The following is a 22,652-nucleotide window of genomic DNA, read 5'->3' as shown; positions in this document are numbered from 1 at the left end:
CCTATAGAAATTAAATCATTATGTAGGCTAATAATGAAATAATGAATGATTTTAATTGCATTTAAAATAATTGACTAATTCAAAAACCAACAAAAACATAATTATATAGGCCTAAAGGCGCACACACATTTGTTTCGACTGTCTGATCAGCCTCACATTCTGTTCCTGTCAATCATACACGCGATGTCAACCAATTAAACTGCATGAGGGAGTGCCGAGCAAACTCACACACACACTAGAGATGCGGATAAACCGCGGATCAGGCGGATGACGTGACGAAAAATAATATTTTAATTAAATTCGGGCGGGTGGCGGTTGAACCAAACAAATGAAAAAAGTTTGCTACTAAGCAAACCTGCAAGCTATGCCCAGCTGTCAGTACTATTGGAGGAGGCCTAAACGTCTCTTAGATGAGACCGCCTGGGTTATTTTGTTTCGATATTAATTATATTTTAAAACAGCCAATCGTAGCCTACTACCACTGTGGAATATGCATTTAAAAGAGAGACAGATAATGGTCTGATATGACTCAGAAATGACATCGGGCAATTGCAGCGCAAGATGTTCAGAAGAACGCAAGAGCTAAACTTCTACAAGCTCAATAATATCCACATTAAAAAGTTAAAAAAAGAAGGTAAGAAAAATAGTCAGTCATAACTTTGCCCATTAATTAGATGTGCAAGGCAAGCAGGCTAGTTTTTGGGTTGTTATGGACAATTAAATATGTGAATAGTCACGTTGCACAGTTGTGTGGTGGACTTTCAGCGAGTTAAAACATATTTTTTAAAGAGCCGTTTGTGAGTCAAAAAGAGCCGGCTCTTTTCAGTGAGCCGAGTCAAACGAGCCGGCTCACGGAAAAGAGCCGGAATGCCCATCACTAATCTGTTTCTCAACAGCTTCCAGCTCAGACTGCAATGTGTGCAGCTCAAATGTGTCCTCACCTGCACCAAGAGGTAGACCACTTACATCTGATATATTCGCCATGTTTGTTTGTAAGTGAGTGTGGAGAAGACGCGTTCAGCCGTGATCCACGGACGTAACCTATAAGAGTATCCGGCGTTGGATCACTAATCATCAATCGGCGTTGGATCACTTAATCATCAATTGCTGATTAAGGTCCTTTTGTGCTGCCTTAAGTCCCCTTATGTCCCCCAACCTGTAGGCCTTTTTTTTTCCTTTTAATGCAATCTTTAATTCCCCATTACATATGGTTTGTTATTCAGATACCTCTTAATAGCTCTTTGTATTTCCACACAAAAGGAAATATATGCAGTGATTATTTCAGTGACCATATCTATGTTTGCATCCTGATAAAAATCACTTGACCACACCTTAACAACCTTAGTAACTGGTTTACTTGTCTTAAACACTGATTGATTGGTGGGGAGGGGGGGTCTGGCTTTAGCTACATAAGCATCCTTAATATTTCCGTAACACTTGTCAAGGGTATTATTTTTCCTCGTTCCACACTTCACATATTGAAAAAACCCTGGTAAGGATCTCTCCAATCCACACTGATTAAAATCACAAAGAATCAATAAAGGTGCATCAGGCTTAATTTGTAAGTGCTTATGAACACAATCTGCAATTTGACTTGCTGCCCTATGAACATTCCCACTAGGTGGGATATACACTGCACAGACAAATATATTGGTTAATTCCCTTGGCAAATAATGCGGCCGCAAAGTAATACACAGTAGTTCAAGATCAGGATTACAAATGCTTTCTCTGATTGCAAAATTACGACACCAGCTTTGATTGATATAAATACAAACACCTCCCCCCCTCTTTTCTTTCCAGAGTTCTCATCTCTGTCCAAGCATAAATGGGAAAACCCATCAATTTGTATTAAACTGTCTGGTACATCATTACACAACCACGTTTCTGTAAAAACCATCAGTCCAGGCTCACGATACTCATGGCAGAGTCCAGCTTGTTCCGCAAGGAGCGAGGATTACAGAGTAACATTGGCGGCAGAGGTAGTTTGGAAGCTCTCCGGACACGCTGCCTGACGCCGCCTCTCTTGCCCCGCTTCCTAACCTGACAAGGAACAGGCCTTGGTTGCCGTAATAGCTCCTCGGGTATATCCGTCAATTTACATCCGTCGATTACTCAATAGTAGCCCGCCACGTCTCCGCAAATCCAAAAGCTCCGATATGCTGTAGGCTATGTCGGCTGTCTGGTATCCACAATCCTGTTCGTAACTCCTTGCACCACGCAACTAGTCAGAATTAGCCACGCTACGGTGAACAGTTTCATATTTATCAGTCTTCGTGGTCCACTCGTATACGACCAGCTGTTCCAGCCAGCGCTCGCACGTAGTAGTTTAAATGCCCATTGTACGATCAGAAAACTAAGGGTAAACAAATACGACAGGTTTGACAGAAAAAACAGGTAATTTGCAGCAAGAACCCTCCCCCATGTCACCTGTAGAGCAGCGCCATCTTGGTCACATGTAATATTGGTAAACTTTGTAATCTTAGTTAAAGATTAATAATAATTGTGCACGATAAATCACTTATAATAACCACTGCAATATTCAATAAAAAATCATATTTGTCCGTTTGGATTTCATGGTGACTTTAAATAGCACTCGTGAATTAATATTTCAAAAGCTTTAAAAAGTATTATTTTGATAGCATTTGTAAGGTAATCTCTCATGTAGGCAAGCGAACAGTAACTTATTTCTTTTGATAATAGTCAACATGTCGTGATGCTCAGTCTCCATCTCCATGCAGACCTTCTACATCACTCCAAGACGTTTTGATAAACTCAGCTTGTATGGACTCTGGCAGTGCAGAAATTGCTTCGTGAGCGTCTCGTGCGATTGTTAAAACTGCCCGCGCTCTGTGCTTAGGTCGTCAATCACATCAGCACCCCTCCTTTGGGCTCAAGGGCTTCAGCGGGAGAGCTAAATTGGCTCTAGCATCATCACCGCCGCTGTCGCCGTCTTCACTAAAGAGCTTTTTTGGGTGAGAATTTTTATTTATTTTTTGCTCGTGGTGCAGAAGAGCAAATCTGTCTTCTGTCATTCTTTTCCTTTTCAAGTTCCTGGGGGCAGAAGGGAGCCACTCGCTGTGTGAATGATATGAAAAGCCTTTTAAAAGCACATTAAAATGGGGGAAGTTGTGTACAAAGAGGCGTTCTCTCCTGGTTGGGGGAGATATCGAGAATCACAAACGTCTCTGGGAAGTGTACAGAAAGGTTAAACGAAGAAAATGGTCTGCATCAGTAGACAGAAGTATTGCATAACAAGCACATCAACAAAACACCTGTATAGGTTACGTCTTGAGTTGCTGAGGCCGGAAGATTTACAAGTACTGCATGAACTCTGGATGTATGAAAAATTGTTTGTGACTAGTGTGTAGTTGGCCTCAAATAGCTTAATGGACCTCAGGGAGAGCTGTTTGTTGGCCGCTTTTCATTTTTTATATCCTCAAGGTTAAACCGTCAAACCAATCCCAGGTCAAAAGGTCTGTTTACTGCTTTGCAATGCAGTTCATAGTGGTATTAAAAAACAGTTTTTGTTGATAAAATGTGAACCCTGAATGATTATTTAAGCAGATTTAAATGTCAAATAATACAGAAGAATTTTTAAAGCACAATTTAAAAAAAAAAAAATTTGAAAAAATGTTTTGTGGTAATCAGCTTAAATCCTCATATATCCTGTCGATTGAGCTTAACTTGTACCAAAAAGTGTTTTTTGCAGCAAGAAGAACCTTTCAGTGAACAGTTCTTAATAGAACCGTTTTTTTTTTCTTAGTGTGAAGAACATTTAAAAAATCTAGAATTCTAAAATCTATAAAATAACCTTATGTGAAATGGAAGTCCCATTGATGTTGGTTTCATATATGACAGTTAGGGATCTTTATTTTTAAGTGTGTGCTGGACCCAGAATTTTCTTTTTATCATTCAGATATTTAACAGAATTTTATCCAGATTACTGGAATTATGTATGTATGTACACATAACAGAAAACCAGCAGTAAAGAATCAACAAGAGCTTTCTGGTGCAGCCATCAGAGCTGTTTAGAGAGCAGTACACTGATGTGATGCTTCTGATGAGGAAGAGAGAAATGAAAAGAAACTAGCTAAGGTGTCCTGACCATTATTCTGGGCTGGCTGAAAACATAGTCACAGTGGCTCCAATTTGATTTATTTATTAAGGCACTTTCAAAACTGTTATGTGACTAATTTAAAATGTTTTCAAGTTGGCAGAGCTTTTTGTTTTAGCAGTGACTTACTGTACCTGCTGCAGAGGAACAGAAAAAAAATGCTCTTCAGCCAAGGTCTGAATCTGAATCGCTTTATGTGTGAATGAAAGTGAAAAAAGTGGAAGAGAGAGAATGAAATGACCTGTGTCTCATTTGTTCGGTGGTCTTGAGCATGTAATTCCTTCATGCTGAATTTTAATAGGATAATGTACTTCATGTTTCACACAGTGCCACACTTACAGGCCTTATGGACTACCTGTCAGAGGAATACATGAATATATTACACCATGAAGCATGATGAATAACATCATCTCTGCAAATCCTCAAGGATGACCTCCTCATTTCACACTTATTTTATTATCTAATCGGAAATGACTAGTACAGGACAATACATAGCATACTAGTCAGGTTTATGTTCCATTCTGTTGACCATGGCCGTTTCTCAATATGTGTTTAAGCCCACCGGCAACTATAGTTGCCGCAGTACATAGTTGTCATTTTCCTTTTGTAAATATTTTTCTAGATGTTGTCCATGTTTTATTTCTCAATGAAATGCAAGCAAACAACCAAATAAAGGATTTCAAGAAAAAAAAAAAAGGTATTCACTTCCTCCCTGTCACATGAGGCTGTCAACTTCCTACCCCTACTTCCAGGAAGCATGGCGAAGGCAAACCCTCCCAAAGAAAGGTCATTTTCATGTTACTAATAAGTATTTTTTGTTGACATATATATATCTACATAATCATGAAGGTCTCTAGAATCAGCCAAACAAAACAAATCTTACAAGAGATATATAGTTTTTTGTATACTTAGTCAAAAGTCCAAGCGGCAACTATAGTTGCCGGTGGGCAAATGCCTTGTAAGTACATATATCATGGGAAAATGGGGTATACTGTGTTAATAGGTTAATAAATCAAGTTTATTGGTCTTGTTTAGTGCATAAACATAATTTAACCCTTTAAATGACATCTCTATATAGATATATTTTTTTCTTCATTCTATTTATTTGTATTTATTTATTTTCATTTACCTTTTTGATACATAATGCCCTGTTATGGCTGCACTTTGTTCTGTACTATGTTCCACAACTTTAACCCTTGTGCGCTGTTCGTTTGCGGTTTACAGTCAGGCTGTTTGGGGTCTGAGAGACCCCAGGCAACAAAATGTTATTTTGTAACAATATATATATTTTAAACAAATGTAATTTTACTCAGTTTATTAATGTTTTTACTCTACATTTGGACATTTTTACTCCACAAAATGTTCAAAAAAAAAGAAAGAAAAATTAATACAAAATGTGCCTTATAAAATACCCACATTTCTAACTTTCATTCATGGGGATAACATGGATAATTTGACATGGTTTAGTGTAAGATTTTTGGCCAAATCTTGGAAAATGCAGTTTTAAAAGTAAAAAAATAAATAAATCACTTTAACCAGTAGATGGCTGCAGAGCTCTAAAAGTACTAAAAGTTTCAAACTAAAAGACATCTTTTCACAAGTTTTTCCGGTTAGATTCATATCTACATATAATGAAATCACAATTATAACAATAAAAGTTACTTTTTGTCAAAGTTTGGCAGTTTTTGTACTGAAAAAAAAATCAGTTTTTCAATAATGTTCCATTATGATTAGAATCAAACCTGATCAGGATGTTACAAAGAGAAAAGTTGGAGTTTTTAGAGTTTATCATTTATTTCAAACATCTGTTTTTCATATAATTCTACAAATTTAAAGTGTGCCACTTCATTTCTGTCTATGTGTGTTCTGTGTTGTTTCTGATTTTGAGGATGAATTGTCCATTGATCAAATTCATTTGATTCTAATCATAATATAACACTACTGAAAAACAGATTTTTTTTTTCAGTACAAAAAGTGCCTAAACTTTGACAAAAAGTAACTTTTATTATTAGAATTGTGATTTCATTATATGTAGATATGAGTACAACTGGAAAAACTTGTGAAAAGATGTCTTTCAGTTAGTCAAAAAGCAAATAGCAAATAGTGGTGCTCTGCAGCCATCTACTGGTTAAAGTGATAAATTGTTACTTTTAGAACAGCATTTTCCAAAAGATGGGCAAAAATCTTTTAAAAACACTTAACCATGTCAAATTATCCATGTTATCCCCATGAATGAAAGTCAGAAATGTGGGTCAAAAAGACCCTGAACAGCACACAATGGTTAAGGCAAATGGATTTGTTGTTTGTTGTGTTTTCATATTCAAGAGATTATAAGCTAGATGCAGTTTTTTTTGGGTCTGCATCAAATGTTCTTCGACTTTTATACATAATAAATTTGTTTATGAATAAAGATTGATCTGTTGAAAGCAGTTATTTTGAGATAAATGCCAAATGTTCTCCTCCTATTCATATTTTACATTGAAGGGGTGCATACAACATATTTGCCCACCGGCAACTATAGTTGCCGCACATTCAAATATGATTTTCAAGAAAGAAAAAAAAAACCTGGGGAAAATAAATGCAGAACATGTTCACATAGGACACTATTAACTGGATTATATGCATGAAACCATTCAGAAAAATTTGGGCACAAATGGGTTAAGCAATCTTGCGTCCTTGTGTTCTCGTACTACATCATCATCAACCATCAAAGTTCAATTCCAGAGCTGCATCCAAAATCGTATACTTCCTTACTGTATAGTAGGTGAAAAACAGTATGTCACAAAAAAAGTATTCATTCAAAAGAAGTCTGAATTAATAGTACATCTTAAAAGAGTAGGCCAAAAGTACCTAGATGACCTACTTCTTCCAGCGAGAGACTGAAGTGTGCATATACCTTACTATCCCATGAGGCCACGGGAGATGATTTTCTTTTCCAACTCGCAGCCCACACAACCAAACACATTTTCCGCAAGTTTCCGCAGCCCACTGTAAGAATTTTAACGGCCAGAGCCGACTATTTGTGTCGCTTTGGTTAATGAAGACTTAGGGTACGTTTACACGACAACAATATGCTTAAAGTGGAAAAGTCATTGTTAAAACGATCCCCATTCACACGGATCCGCGAAAAAGACTAAAAACGCTGTATTCCGCTGCCAGGCCATTAGATGGCGATGAAACACTATAGACTGAACATGTAATACGCATTTGTGCGTGACGTCATCGTTTTCACAGATTCACGTTTTTATTGTTTACACAGAGACGGTTTTCAAAAACTTGCACTTTGAAACCTGTTTTCAAAAGTTTTATGTTTTTAGTTGAAAACTGTGTCGTGTAAACAGCCCCTTAGTATACATTTACATGACACGTAAACGTACATCAGGATTTAAATGTGCAAAAATGCAACCAAATGTTGTTTTCCAGTTGTTTTCCAACCAAGGGATATTCCAGAGGAGACTGAGACAGCTTCTGAGAGGAAGTCATCACAGGAGAGCATGGGTGAAACCGGAATCAAAGCAGAGGCTGTGCCATTAAGAGGACAATATGGTACGTCACAGTTAAATGACCAAACATTGACTAATGCGCTGAGGAATGTCAGAGTGGTGGAAGGGGTAGATAAGGAACAGGGACACCTTACATAACCGTACTTTGCAGTAAAAAATGGTCTGCTTCGGGTAAACAAAAGTGGAGAGGACATCCAGGAACAGCCTCTAGTACCTAAGTCTCATAGATCAACAGTGTTGTATCTATCTCACACCCACCAACTTGGAGCCCACTTAGGGGTCGATAAAACTAAAGAGAGGATTTTTCAGCGTTTCTTTTGGCCCAGCATTCACAAAGAGGTAGAAAACTTCTGCCGCAGCTGTCCAGAATGTCAACAAATAGCACCAAAACCCACACAGCAGGACCCCCTAGTTCCCCTTGCCAATAATTGAGACCCCGTTTGAAAGAATTGGAATGGATATTGTGAGACCCCTTCTCAAGAGTTCTAGGGGACATAAATACATTTTAGTGATGCTGGATTATGCTACCAGATATCCTGAAGCTGTTCCTCTGCGAAAAGCCACAGCCAAACAGGTGGCCAAAGAGCTCTTCCTCCTCAGTTATAGGGGACCCCCTTTATGTCAAGGGTTGTTAAGGAGATGAGTAACCTGTTGAAAATCAAACAACTCAAAACCTCAGTTTACCATCCCCAAACAGATGGACTTGTAGAGCGCTTCAATGGAACACTCAAGCATATGCTGCGCAAAATAATTGATAAAGATGGACAAAACTGGGACCAGCTTCTAACCTACCTTCTGTTTTCAATGAGAGAGGTACCCCAGGCCTCTCGGGATTCTCCCCTTTTGAATTGCTCTACCCACACAAGCCAAGAGGGCTCTTAGACATTGCCTAAGAATATTGGGAAGAACAGCCCTGTCCACATAGGACTCTAATCGAACATGTGGAAACTATGAGAGAGAGGATAGCATCAGTGTTCCCCATTGTCAGAGACCACATGGAAAATGCCCAGAGGGAACAACAAGCCAGGTAAGAGGAAGTTACAACAAATTTGCCATGTTAACCTTCTGAAAAAGTGGCATACAAGAGAAGCATTGTTTGGTGGTAGCCTAACCACAGAGAAGGTTAATGGTCCAAGAGAAGAAGTCTGTGACACCACAGCAGCTGCAGGAGACACTGGAGTTAGTAGAGCGGAATAGAGATGTTTTTTCTTCTGAACCTGGTCACACCCACGTGATCCAACATGAAATCTGCACGATACCTGGCAAAGTCATACACCAACGTCCATACAGAGTCATTCTGTAATGATTTCAGGAAACTAAATGAAGTGTCAGTGTTTAAATCTGATTCAGTGACACATGTAGTTGAGTTGATTGGTCGGCTGGGCAAGGCCAGATTTATTACCACCCTTGATTTAATCAAAGGATATTGGGCAGGTTCCTCTTTCTCCAGCATCCAAAGAAAAGACAGCCTTCGCTACCCTAGAGGGGCTATATTATGTTCATCTACCTTTCGGCCTGCATGGGGCAACAGGCTGATGGACCGTGTCCTCCGACCTCATCAAAGGTATGCTGCAGCGTATTTAGATGACGTGGTGGTGTCTAGCCGGGATTGGGAAACCCACTGCAAGTACAGAAAGTGTTGGATTCAGTAAGAGAGGCGGGCCTCACTCAGGGTGGGAATTATGTAATTTTAGGGGCAAGGCCATTTGGCCTCCACCTTTTTTTTTTTTTTAGGGGCACCAAGGCCATATGACAGGGCACAAAGGCCATCATACAATTCGATGGTTTTCCCATTCAGATTGATAGCATAACATCCTAATTTGGAATAAGACATGGATTATGACTTTTTTAATAAAAAAAACATTTTTTAATGAGAGAGAGAGAGAGCGCCATTACATCCAGAAGGTATACACCCTCACACAACAATAGAAACAACATAAATGCCAATAAAAGCATTCAGAAACACCACAAATGCCAATAAAAGCATTCAGAAACAACACAAATGCCAATAAAAGCATTCAGAAACAACACAAATGCCAATAAATTAATAATTTCCTGCATTGTCGAACGCTCTTCTTCATGTGTTTCAAATATGGACTATAATGTTCAGTAGAGCGCCCTCAGGCTGCTGGTATGAATTGAAAACACAGCACATCAGTATACAGCGCTCATAATGATTACATCGACGCATTTGGCTATAAATTCAATAAAATATTATTCCTGTCAATAGAAATCTGATGTAAACTGAGAATATATCAATATTTCTCCAAATCTGCACACTTTTGAGCTAAAAGCCGTGAGGGACGTTGTTTTGTGAATCGCTTTCATGACGACAGCACAGGAGTTTTTTATGAATAGGAGCGTCTGACGCTCATAATTCATATTAAAGGTATCGACTCATTTTTGCATTTCATAACTCCTGACACAAATTAAGACATAACTGTCAATATAAATTTCTCAGAATACAATAGTGGTCAAATACTGAAACGTGAGTCTTATATCTTTTTAATGATGTAAGTTATAGTTTGTCAAGGTAATAACATTAAATCTTATAGTAACTTTGAACTATTAAAAAAAAAAACGCTTCAGTGTGCCGACGCCGTTACCTCTGGAACCTTGCATAGGGCCCTTTTCTGAAAAGGGCACTTATCTACTAGCAAATAGATTTTGATATTTTTAGGTCAAACCGTTCTTGTCTGTCAGTCATATAATGCAGGTCTATGGTCACGGTCTCAAAGAGCATCCACAGAGTCCAAATTAAAACAATTCCCCATCGTCCAAATTAAACAATTCCCCATCGTAAGTACACACTGATGGCCTAAGACACGAAACGAGCGGTTTGTGTGAGAAAACGAACAGTATTTATATCGTTTTTACCTCTTGTAACACAGCGACGTCCAAGTGATCTGAGGGCGCCCGCGCTTCCTGCTGTGTGACGTGTGCGCAGACTGGTGCATAGATAGACATAGATTTCACCTTCGCTACGGCAGTTCATGAACGAATGCCGTAGCCCAAAATCAATGCCATACAAGACTGGCCTAGGCCATCCACAAAGACCCAAGTTAAGTCCTTCCTGGGCCTGGCCAATTACTACAGAAGGTTTGTCCCTAACTTTGCTAGTCTGGTTGCTCCCCTTACAGAAATTACCACAAAACAACACTCCAGGATGGTGAAATGGTCCGAAAAGGCAGAGGAATTGTTTCCACAACTAAAGAGAGCCCTGACGTCTCATGATGGCACCTGATTTTAAGAAATCTTTTGTAGTACACACGGATGCCTCAGAGGTGGGTCTTGGGGAAGTATTATGCCAAACGCAAGAGGGAGAGGAAAATCCAGTTTTGTATATAAGCAGGAAGTTAGCAAAGCATGAGCAAAATTACTCCACATTGGAAAAAGAATGTTTAGGAGTCAAATGGGCATTGGAGACCCTTTGGTACCTTCTAGGGCGGAAGTTTGTCCTGGTAACAGACCATGCCCCATTACAGTGGATGGCAAGGAATAAAGAGACCAATAGGAGGGTAACTTGGTGGTTCCTGAGCTTTCAAGCATTTCATTTCTCTGTCGTTCACAGACCCGGACCTTGCCATGGCAACGCTGATGCCCTCTCACGACGAGATGCCCTCTACACCTTCTCCCCACAACCACGAGCCACAGAGCAGAGAATGTGGCATCATGAGAGGGTATGTCATAGAGGCAAGGTATGTGCCATCTAGGTGGTTGCAGCAATGGGGACTACAAACCAAGATGGCTACCTGGTCAAGGACTACAGTTACCAGGTTCCTCAGTGGTGGGTACACAGCTGTTGCGAGTTGGTAGAGAGTATAAAGAGAAGCTAGAAGAGTGTTTTGGTGAAAAAGTTTAGGAGTTTTGAGTTGATTATTAAAAAGAAACCAGTGACTTGATCTCTGCCTGGACTCGATTTGTGAGGCAACCTACACTTTGGTGATACCCTACCTCTCACGATGCCACAACCCAATATAGTCTACTTCTAGCTTTTGTCAAAATAACTTGCAAGATGTATGATATTCCATCATGTAAGCAATGTCAACAGTGATAACAAGGTGTTTGGTTTAATTTCTTTCACGTGTTGATATTTTAGATGACTAATCTATTCTTGGGTTCATGGTTAGACGTCTATTAAATTTTCACTGACATCCACAATTTTGCCTTGTTTTAGCCTAGACGTCAGGGCTGTGTTTGGACGGCTGTTAGAAGCAAAATTTTTGGGTGGCTAATCTGCTCAACACTGTAAAAGCATGTTGTAAATTGAAATATTTGATGCTCTCCAGAGTGCAAACACAAATACGTTTGCCAAATCTGTTTCGCCAAAGAATATCCTATTATTACATCTTTAGCCCTCTAGCACCCCCATGGAACCGGGCCTAAGGAGACTCTGGCATATAACAATTAGACCTTATAAACTAAAATCTTTGTGACTCATCTAATGCAAAGTTTGGTGTTGTTTAGCATTTAATAAGCACTGTATTTCGGGCTGAAGAGAAGAAAGTTGCGAACAGAGATAAGGCTTGATGTAAAGATTATTCTGGTATAATAATGTGTAAAGCTAAGCTAAATAATGTAAAGCTTCATTTCAGGAACACAGAGCGGTAGCTGCTTGTTCTCCGCTCCCACACACGTGAAGACTAGCTCTAGGTTTTGTCTTTACTTGTAGATGAAGAAACATCTGCATTTGTCATTTTCAGCGACCCTGCTGATAACCATTTATCAATGTTTAAAGCTGTTGTAACCTACAGTAACTGTATGGAGCAAAAAAGTAGATAAATTGGTGGTTTATTCTTAACATAGCCAATGCGAGCTCAAGTATTGAATACACATTAACAGTTTAATATCCATTTTTCGTTATTTCAACCACTGGCCTATAATAATATGAAAGAAATGTTTCAATAGATTATGACATTTGTTTGTGATATGTTGTATTTAGTGTGCATTGGCCGCTATACTTATATCACAACTAACAAAATCGCAGCACATCTCAATTCTCACAAGGATGCTTTCTGTGTCCTCGCATCCTTCTGAGTTCGTTCTTTCAATGTAGCCTGGCAAGATCGGTCTCCATGAAAAACGCAAGTCCGTTCTTTGCGTTCTTAAAATTTAGAACAGCTATTTTGACATTCTTTGACATTAGTTCCTGTTTCCCTGCTCTGTTTAGTTTCCGCTTCCTTGGTTACTATGTCCTTGTTTGTTTTTATAGTTACGTATTAGTTTCACATGTGTCTAGTTTGGTTTCCTTTGTTTTAACCCTGTATTTATAACCTTGTGTTTCAGTTGTTCCTTGTCAGTTATAGTTTGCGTTATTCTCCCATGTGATCTCCTGCATGTTCTTTCTGAGTGCCTTTGGATTATTAATAAAGACTGTTTGTTTGTTACACCGAAAGTCTTGAAACCTGATGAGCAAAAACCTTGTTCAATAATTTTTATATTGATTAAATGTAAAACAACAATTTTATAATTTAATTACCCATCAAATAATTGTATTATACACCTCAAAGAATCACAAACAATTTATTTTGTAATTATTATTGATTTATTGTTGACACTTACTGAAAAATGAGGAAGACTTGGATATATAATGTATTTTCATTATAACTGGACAGTCTGATCCACATTCAAAAGATTTTGAAAAAATATACGAGAGGTAAAAGAGATTTTCCAGTCTCTTTTGATGGACTTCACCCAGGCATTGCTGTAAGCTCACATTTAATATCGAACTGCATTATATTCAAATAATGTCTATATTCTTTTGAGACCAATTATTTCAGCTTACTTTGGGCCACACAGGGTCCGCAATTACAATAGAGGACTCTTGTAATTGTGACACAGAGGGTCACAAAAGGCAACTGGTGAGATCTGAACATTGACCTTTTTCTTCCAGGAAACATAACAGAAAAAAATGCTAGTGTTTGGCAAACTATTGCAAAATCAGCATAACCATTTATGCACTGTAGGTGCCACTTGACAAGCGATTTGTACAATCATCATGCACACATTCGATAAAACAACAACTTATTAAACAATAATATAACCAGAATATTACAAATGCTACAACAAAATACAATGTTTCATTATCAGGTATCACTAAACACAGAAACAACAACAACAAAATATGTAATCAACAAGAAGCAAAGTCTAAATCAGAAGAGTTGAGCTGTTACATGAAATCCTAATGAAAACAGCAAATCCAGCATTTTTAGTGCTCATTGATTAATCATCTGATGAATCGCCTCAATTGCGGCGACGGGACCCTTTAGATCATTCAACACCTACATTATATGACACTTCTGGCCGTGATCCATTGGGAACTGTCCCCTGCTTGACACATGGAACCAATTTAATTGTCGTCTGATTCATCTTCATTTTTGTCCCAAACTATACCAGACTATTATTTATGGTTATTTATACAGTACTATGTCAGGGGGTCGTGTCTGTGTGTATCATCTCATTTTAAAGGGCAATTAAAGTTTACTCTGTGAGCAATTTCCTGACTGCTTTAATGAACACTAACAGTCTATCTCCACCTAAACATTCCCTCCAGTAATTAGAGCACCATATCAGTGATCTTTAGACATACCTGATAGGCTATTTTATTTGGGTTATGCCTCTGCTCAAAACTATAATTTAGCTTGAATTAGCTAGAGAGATCTTTATATATCACTTTTATAGGCTTTGCATGACATCAAAAATGGCTGTTTGTTATTTAACTGTGTAAAAAAAAAAAATCTTTTTGAAGAACATGAAATAAATCACATTTTAACCACAGGGTTTTATCATGTCGATGAACAAAGTCTTTTGTCAAAACATCTAAAAAACGCCTGATTGTTAAAATCTAACTGTTCTTCTTCAGACAGATGCACTTTTACAGTTTTAATCAATCGCTTTGGCACATTTGTCTTGCCAGACAGGTAAAAACTGACTGCAAAGTCAAGACTAGTACACAAAAAGAAAATGTATTTATACAGTACATTTATTTTTGCAGAAATGTGTTACATGTAAACTGAAAATTACTAGTTGCTTGTTCATTTTTACACACTCTATCATGTCTTTCTCTAACATACATATCACCTTACACATCTTCCTATTGCTCTTCCATGACAAGCATTTTAAGTTTACATGTAACACATTTCTACAAAAAATAAATGTACTGTAAAAATAAAAAAAATTATATTATATTTATACAGTACTGATGTAGCTGCTGCTGTTCAGTTGTGATGTTCCTCCATGTTCAAAAATGGTGGTGATTGTGCTGTCAGCAAACTCCATATATTTCCAAACTTGATTGGTTTATTGATAAGATTGCGATTCCTATTTCATTACAACAGTAGGCCATTTGCCAATTTAGCAAACATTACAAACATTCCATGCCATAAATATTAATGGAATATAATATGTCTGACAGATTTTGATCACTGAATGGATAATTTTACATGTTATGGCTCACGCGATGAAAGAATGTTTAGAAGTTGTGAAGAGTTTGACAATTTCACTGAGAATCAACTCATCCGTTATGATAAACAAGCCATGTCCTAAATAATAGTCTAAATAGACTAAATAGTCATTGTGCAAATTGTAGACAATTGTACTCTTTTGCACACATGTGCCAAAACACATGCAACTTGCTTAAATCAATAAAAATTTAAATCTGTTATGAACTAGAAACTAATTGTTCAGTGATCTGAACTTATTGTTTTGAGAAAAAAAGACTCATTTGAGAAGTGAGCCAACCCGATTGAGAAAAACTGCAAAGCAGAATCTAATACACTTCTTACAGCATCCTTGCGCCATCTGTTGATGGACATTACAACTGCATGTTAAAATAAACAGACAGAGACAGACAGACAGACAGACAGATAGACAGACAGACAGACAGACAGATAGACAGACAGATAGACAGACAGACAGACAGACAGATAGACAGACAGACAGACAGACAGACAGATAGACAGACAGATAGACAGACAGACAGACAGATAGATAGATATACTATACTTTAGCTAAAATAATATGGTTTTAATAAATACAAAGTTTGTACTATTTTCTGTTTATTTTGGTAAATATATCAAATAAATATACTGTCATTAAAATATGTTAATATAAATGTTTTTTAAAAATACAAAAAATATATTTAAAAAAAGTAAAGATTATGAAAGCATTGAAGGAGATCCCATACTAATTTAATATAGATTTACAATAGTAACAATAAATTATATTTTATTTAGATTAATATCATATTTCAAAATATGATTGTTTCGTTATAAATATGGGTATTATCTCTAAGGTGGACACCCAATTTAATATATGATATTTACCCTCTGAATATAACCATGTCATGTCAACAAATGGAAAAGTCAGCCAGATATTTATTATCATGTTTATTACTGTAGCAGATGCAGATGCGCTTTTTACCCCAAATAGCCTACCATACTTTTACATATTCTTCCGTTATTGAAAAACTGTTGCTTTAATTACTTTGAACAAAACTTAAATCTGCAACAATTAAAAAAAACATCAAATATTAGATCATATTAGCACAGAATCAACTTTACACTGCGATCGCGTCAAGGATCAGCCAAATTTCCACGTGCATCTTGAAAAGTGGATGTTTTGGAAAGTGCTGCGACAAGCTACCTTATAGGCCTAAATTTATAAATATAAGTAAATAAACACAAACCCCCTCAAAGTCAGATAGCCTAGTAGTAAAGACAGTAAAGTTGTAAAGTTACCATAAATACAATATTATAATAGCTCTACAAAGGCAAATAGTGCAATACAAGCTGACAGCTGTAGGTGTATGAGAAATCATACTATAATTCTCCTTTGGGGTTTAACGGCAGCCTGAATCCAGAGGCGTTGCACTACTTCCATCTTCAGGGTTTGTTTTCCTGTAATGTCCATTCTATTTATATTCTTCTCACCAGACCTGTCCTTGTTAAAAAAATGCAATCTTCTGCCTTTTTCATTCACACCTACTTTCCAGTATATGCTTTATACCTGTCCCTATGTTTTTTTCTCTTGTCTGCAATTTTCATAAGCACATGTTCTATGACTGAATCCCTGCAGAGGAAGTGCAAGTGACTGAGTGTGCATTCTGATGCCCTGTCCAAATACCCACACTGTGGTCTTGGCCACGTGTGCACGCGACAGGAAGGAAGTGCGCAAGACTGTCAAAAAATGGCAAACTGCTGTGCCCTAATGCACACTAAACCTTTTTTTTTTTTTTTACGTTAATCATTTCTTTTTATTCTTTTTTTTTTTTCAAAACATTCCACTGTACGTTCAATTAATTAGATATTACATATAGTTTGGTAGTAAAACATAAAGTGTTTCACATTTTATTGGTGCAAAGATGAGTAGGCTATGTGTATTTTGTACAACATTTGCAGTGGCTTTTTATCATTTGATCATATATGATCATATATTTAAATTGTGTATTCTGTTAGTTACAAAGCGACTACTGTAACTGAACAGACATTTAAAAGTTTATTTTAAAAAGCAAAGTATTGAAGAAAAAAAAATCTCTGTAAGCACATTTTTTGCAACACTGTTTAAGTGTGTCCCATCGAGTAATCAAAAGTTCTACACACACTTGCAGTCTTAACGCCAACTTGAACACTTGGGTCAAATACAGGAAATACGTCAAGTAGACAAGTGGCCAAGTGCAAAGACTGCAAGTGTGGGTATTTGGACAGGGAATGAGAGTGCAAGTGCAAGTCTGCAGCCAGACCATAGTTTTGCCTTGTCCAAATACCCACATTTGCAGCCTAGGGCCTAGGCCACATGAGAGCGCAGGAAGTAAGTGCGCAAGACTGTTCCCCAAAATGCATTAGGCTACCCTTAATGCACTCTAAACCCACACTATGGCTGGATCCCAAATGGCACACTCCAGCCTTGTGGACCTCCTTCGAGTTCACACTTGGTGACGTCAGGAAGTGCAGACCTATGGGGCGCTGGCCTCGAGTCCATGAGGGCACGCGAGAGTGTATTTTGGGACAGGCTTGATGACATCATGCCACCGAAAGTAGGCTTGTTTGAGATTCGCTTTGCCTCGCCTGAAATGTATGCGAGAGTAGGAGGCTGCAGTGAGAGGAGGAGTGAAAAAAGTGCAGGCACAGTTCTCTCTTCTCGCAGTGGATTTAACACCTGCGAGATCAAAGATGGATATCGCGGGATTCACGCTCGTGCACAGTGTTGCTAATAAACTGGATGTAATTTAAGTTCTGTTGCTTTTATATGAAAATGAATATAATGAACAAGACACCCAAAGTACTTGTTATTTAATTCCATTCCAAATACGTGTTTATCAATAATTTTTTCTTTAATACAGATACACTCACCTAAAGGATTATTAGGAACACCATACTAATACTGTGTTTGACCCCCTTTCGCCTTCAGAACTGCCTTAATTCTACGTGGCATTGATTCAACAAGGTGCTGAAAGCATTCTTTAGAAATGTTGGCCCATATTGATAGGATAGCATCTTGCAGTTGATGGAGATTTGTGGGATGCACATCCAGGGCACGAAGCTCCCGTTCCACCACATCCCAAAGATGCTCTATTTGGTTGAGATCTGGTGACTGTGGGGGCCATTTTAGTACAGTGAACTCATTGTCATGTTCAAGAAACCAATTTGAAATGATTCGAGCTTTGTGACATGGTGCATTATCCTGCTGGAAGTAGCCATCAGAGGATGGGTACATGGTAGGGGTGTGACGAGATCTCGTGTTACGAGATCTCGCGAGATTAAAACGCGACGAGATTTCTCGTCGAGGTGAAACTTTGTCTCGTGAGTTGTTGTGATGTCAGCGTGATGGAGCGGTGAGGGTGAAATTAGTATTGAAGATGCCCCTGCCACTTTTAAATCATTTGTGTGCCGGGCCAATCACACACACACACTCACTGTCCCTAGCTCACTCACTCACTCGCGCGCACACACGCACACTCACTGTTGCTCGCACTCTCACTCACTCGCGCACACTCAACCCGTCGTGGAGGACCGTTAAAATTAAACATGCTAGTCTTTCTGTCGTGATGTCGTGAAGCATCACAGACGCGTTGTCGCCCACTATGACACACTATACGAAATGAAACGATCGAATCTTGCGTCCCGACGCCCGTTGTCCTTTACGAATCTCCACGAAACGGATCGTGCCAAAATCGCGCTAAAATAGTGTAATCTGAAACAGGCAGCTAATAAACATTTGACCTATCGCGCAAAGAACCTATTAAAGCACTAAGACATGGGAACAATATAGCTAACATTCACATATCACAAGTCATATCGACATCGCAATATTAAACAATGTTATCGCACATCGCAGCTTTTCCTCATATCGTGCAGCCCTAGTTACTGCCCAAAGGTCTCAACTGCTGCCAGAAATCGTCGACATGCTTATATTCTTGAAAAAGAACATGATCATAATCTTAGTCTGTTCTGTGTAGTTAATTTATCTCTTTTTCATGCTTGAAGAAAAAATTTGTTTCTGTTTGAACTTGTAGTTTTGAGAGAGCATACTTTGATTATGGATACACACTGTTTGCATTTAAAGTGTTATTTCAGTTATTTATATTTATTTTATTTATACTGTTTTATTTTTTTTTATGTTCGATTTGTGGAAAGGAGTTAGATTTCTCATGTGAAATCGTACAGGGGAGAAGCCAGACGGTAGAGTTTATAGCAAAACATTTTGCAGTGTTTGCATGTCCTTTACTGCATAATTCATTAAAATAGAAGTAAAATATGTGATTTTCAGTTGAATAAAAGACTATTTCCCATTCATATATTTCATCATTGAGGATTTCTTAAAAATTGTGTAAAAATCTCGTCTTGTCTCGTTCTCGTGAACCCAATCTCGTGTCTCGTCTCGTCTCGTGGAGTAAGCGTCTCGTCACACCCCTAGTACATGGTGGTCATAAAGGGATGGACATGGTCAGAAACAATGCTCAGGTAGGCCGTGGCATTTAAACGATGTCCAATTGGCACTAAGGGGCCTAAAGTGTGCCAAGAAAACATCCCCCACACCAGGGGTCTTCAACTAAAATTGCTTGAGGTCCAGTAAATGAACCCTCCTCACCAGCCGAGGTCCGGACAATTATATACCTAAAAATATGAATTGATGGCTTTTTACCAGACTAAAGAAATGAGTGTAGATAACTTTTTTATTATTATTATTATTATTGAACAAAATATAATGTTATAGATAAACATGTCTTTTCATATGTATAAGCAGACATAAGTAATCCTTCACAAAACTGAACTCATTTTAATACTGTTCTGTTATGTCCTTTAAGTTGCTTTGGTACAAAATATCTGAATTTAACCAGTAACAATGTCTGACAAAAATATGATAAAGGAAACTGCAAAATGCCTTCATCTCTAAATTTGCACTGCACATACATTAATTTAAACATTAACAACTTAAAAGGAAAACTAAAGTGCTTTTTTCGGCTGAACTGAGATCAATCACAAAATGAACGCAAATCTCCCTGTTCAAATCAGTGGCGTAGCCACGAGGGGGCCTGGGTGGGCCTAGGCCCCCTCATTTATATGTCCGGCCCCCTCAGATTTCTGATGGCTTAAAATAAAATAATAAAAATAAGAAATTATTGATGTGTTAGTCTAATTGATAGATTGACCAATCAAAATACTGCGCGGTAAAATGCGGCTGTTTTCAAACTTGATTTGACTTGTTGTGCGTAACCTATGCTGTCATCTTCGCGTGAGAGTTCATGCGGTGAATGGCAGCGTTGTGCAAAGTACAATATTACGCACGAAAAGATGAGCGAGAAGGAGAAAATAAGCCATCTACATCTGAGTTTGCTTCAGCTTACTACAAGACGACAGCGAGTGAAGCGGCTAGGAGACAGAAACGTATATTTCATCACAGGAATAGCGGTGAGACTTCGACTCAGATCGGCACATTGCGCAATGACTTGTTTGCAATTGATGAACCGCCTTCACAACCAGTGATGACCACATTTCCTGTATAGCCTATATCTGTTGTATATTAAGAGTTTGGTTTCAAAACGCGATAAATTCATTATGATTAATTTTGAGTAATAATGTGTTTTCTTTACCAAGAGAGTGGACAGATTAAAACCACTATTTTTTGTTTCAAACTTTCACATAGCATATTTAGGTTATAATAACATAACAATTTCAAATCCATATTTTGATTTTCAAATATTTATTCTAAAAAAGGATTAGTTTTCCCCCCAAAATGCAATAAATTCATGACACCTTTTTTTTCCCCAAAATTCAATTCATCAATTGAATCAATATAAAAGTTATTTTTCATATTTTAACGGTTGAAATACACAACAAAGTAAGTTGATCCACATATGACAGCCTCTGAACTTGGTCAATACTAATCTTATATAACTTACAGGCACTGGACTAAAAATAGCCGACAAATCACCATCGCTAAGAAATACCTCCTGAACTTTTTTTTACGGCGATCAGCTGTAAAATGGCTTGGTCCTGCTCGGTTTTCGTTGACTTTGAGTAAAACAATTGAAAGTTTTTCAAAAGATCCCCTGGGGTCAAGTGTCAGCGTGACAGAAGTTTGATGCTGTCGTGTGAGAACAAGCAACAGTCGAGATTTTTCCTCCTCCTCCCTCATCTTCTTAATCTCCTCAAGTAGCCTAAATGATTAGATTTCAATGGCTTACGTTTCTTCCCCACCACAGGGTCACCAATGCCGTCAAAATGATTTTTTTGTGGATCACAAAGTAGAAGGAAAACTAGGATGCCGGGTTTATTAAAAGCGCCGCCGTTACGGTTTACAAAGCGTGGAATGGTGCGCTGACTGCGCGGATATCGCATTTTACGTAAAATTAAAAATGGACTTTTCAACACCGACCAGATAGCCTACAATACAGATTTTTGCGGGAACTAAAAAAAATATATAGCCTATATATTTAACGTTTATCGTGTTTTGGAACCAAACTCTTATCTGCGGAGTAAGACATCATTGACACTTTTTATAATCGCCCTTGTAGGCCTACTTCATGTAAAAGATAATAATCACCGAGCTATGTCGTAGGCTGCTATAGCCTAGGCTATATATATATACTGTATATATATATATATACTGTATATTAGTTGCCCCCTCATTTTAAGTTGGGCCCCCCCAAAAATAAAATTCTGGCTACGCCCCTGATGTATATAGGTGTGTTTGAGTTGTTTACATTTTTTTTTTTTAGTAATTAATATATCAGAGTTGTTTGTGGTGGGGTAAATTAAACGCAATATGCGTTGACGTCACAATCGTGTTGCATTGTGGTATTGCGTTCCACTTCATAAAGTGGACGAGGGAAGTTTATAAGGACAGACCGGCCCTGTCCCAAATGGCACCCTAAGCACTCGTGGTCTTCCTATGAGTCCGCACTTTCGTGACGTAATGCCGCTTTGACTGTCGGGAAGAAGTCTGCTGCAGAGTCCGCATCAGTGCGGGCTCGGCAAAAGTGCGTATCGAGGGCGCATATCGCCCGTAAAGGGGGCGCTCGCAAACACCCTTCTGAGGCCTAAAATGACAAATGGGACACCCTACGGTCTCACGGACCGCTTAGGAGCGGTATTCGAGGCTAAGCGTATCCCATCATGCATTATGTTCGGGAACTCATGTGCCCTGAAATCGCGAGATGTCGAAGGAAAGCATTCCACTAGTAATTTAAATTAATTAGAATTTGGTAGTAAAACATAAAGTGTTGCAAATTGTATTGATGTAAAGATGAGTATGGCATCTGTAGTATCTTCTCAGTTCTCGCGCATGCGTCGTGGCACTCTCGTGAACTCACGTCAGAGGCCCACACAGAAGAAAATGAATAGTTGAATATTTTTGTTTTTTTTGCACACAAAAAGTATTCTAGTCGCTTGATAAATTTAAGGTTGAGACACTGTAGTCACTTGGACTATTTTAACAATGTTTTTACTAACTTTTCTGGGCTGGCAGATTAAATTACCTTGCAGCCTATGAAGGAGTGAGCCAGCTGATCATCAAATTTAATCAAAAATATCTTA

At 38.2% G+C, this 22,652-nt stretch overlaps 1 long non-coding RNA gene across 1 annotated transcript in view; it reads right to left on the bottom strand.

Moving 5' to 3' along the window:
- LOC311094136 overlaps positions 1-22,652 on the bottom strand; it is a 683,555-nt gene that overhangs the window by 36,538 nt on the left and 624,365 nt on the right. The gene's annotated exons all lie outside the window — the stretch shown is intronic.

This window comes from Abramis brama (genome assembly GCF_963993115.1).
Source record: "Abramis brama genome assembly, chromosome: 12".
Taxonomy (NCBI): Eukaryota; Metazoa; Chordata; class Actinopteri; order Cypriniformes; family Leuciscidae; genus Abramis; species Abramis brama.
This window is presented reverse-complemented; position numbering and strand designations above follow the sequence as displayed.